Genomic DNA, 1,386 nt, shown 5'->3' on the forward strand with positions numbered 1-1,386 from the left:
GTTCTGCAGTGACCCTGGCATAGGAACGATGTTTGGTCTCCAGTCCAGATATCACCACATTCTCCATTCTGGTGTATTGCTCCAGTTGATCCACTCTGTTTTCCAGGTCTTCCATTTTCTTGTCTTTTTCTTCAATCACCTTTTTTAGTTGTTTGACTTCCTTCAATAAGTCCATCTGCTGCTCCATCACTTTCTTCATGTCTCCTGACATAAAGTTCAGGGATTGTTTTACTTCTTCCATGTCCTTTGCCAAGTTTTTAGCCATTTTTGTGATTGAGATGATGATGGGCCTCCAGTAGGCCTTACTTCCAAAAAGAGCCTATAAAGTCTTTCAAAATTGTCCTGATTCCACAAATAATGAAGTGCAGATAGTCATCAAAAAAATCCTTACAAGATGAAGTAATTTAAATTGGAAGATGTTTTTAGTTCTTTAAGATTTTTGTAGGATTCAAGGAGAGCTGATCAGCAAAGATACAAGCAGCCAGCATTAATCAATCATTAATCAATTTGCTCAAGTTAAACGTATATCTCAACAAAACAGTCTACATTTATTATCATTATTGAATGATTAAAAAAAATAGGAAAAAAATACTTCTAAATAATCAGTTTTTATGAATGTTTTTTTCTCTCTTTTTTTTAAACACTTCCAAAAATATCAGACAAAGTAAAAACAACGTTCTTTTCTTGTTTCCCTCCACAATAGTGATGAGAATTCTGGCTCAAAATTAGATTCTTTTACATTCGTTTTCCTAAAACAGCAGCTCTTTTGGCTACCAAATGGCTTTTTAGGTTGTTGTTTGCTTTGTTTGATTCATTATAAACTACTAGATAAGATTATGCACAAAATCCATGATGTAAATATGTTTTTATTCATATAAAGTGTAAATTATGTATATGCTGTTATTTATCCCTTCCAGATAGAATGTACAAAATGAATGATAAAAGAACTAACTATTAACTATTCAGTTTTTAACTCTACGCATTTTAAGCTTTTTTCTTTTTAGTGAACAACACACAACTCTGCAACCACAACCCAAAATACAAATTAAATTATGCAAAAACCACTAAATCAAGACTTTTATTCACATTGACATTAAGAAAGACAAAAGAGTTTCAGCTTTGAGGATGTCATCTGTTTCTTCTCTCAGTGATGATCTGCTCTGTTTTAGAGAAGATTCTCTCAGTTCTCAGGTGTCTGCACAGGTTGATTGTGGAGCCATAAATATATACAGAATATATATACATATAGAATATTTCCTGCAGATAGTTCCTTCAAACTATCAAGAAAAGTCAAATGGTTCCAGTTTTCATCTTCATTTCTAATGTCTCTCATTTTCCTTACATTTTGTGTTGATGTTTTCTCTCTATCTCTCTCCCTATTTGGCT

The sequence above is a fragment of the Oryzias melastigma genome, linkage group LG19 (genome assembly GCF_002922805.2).
Source record: "Oryzias melastigma strain HK-1 linkage group LG19, ASM292280v2, whole genome shotgun sequence".
NCBI lineage: Eukaryota > Metazoa > Chordata > Actinopteri > Beloniformes > Adrianichthyidae > Oryzias > Oryzias melastigma.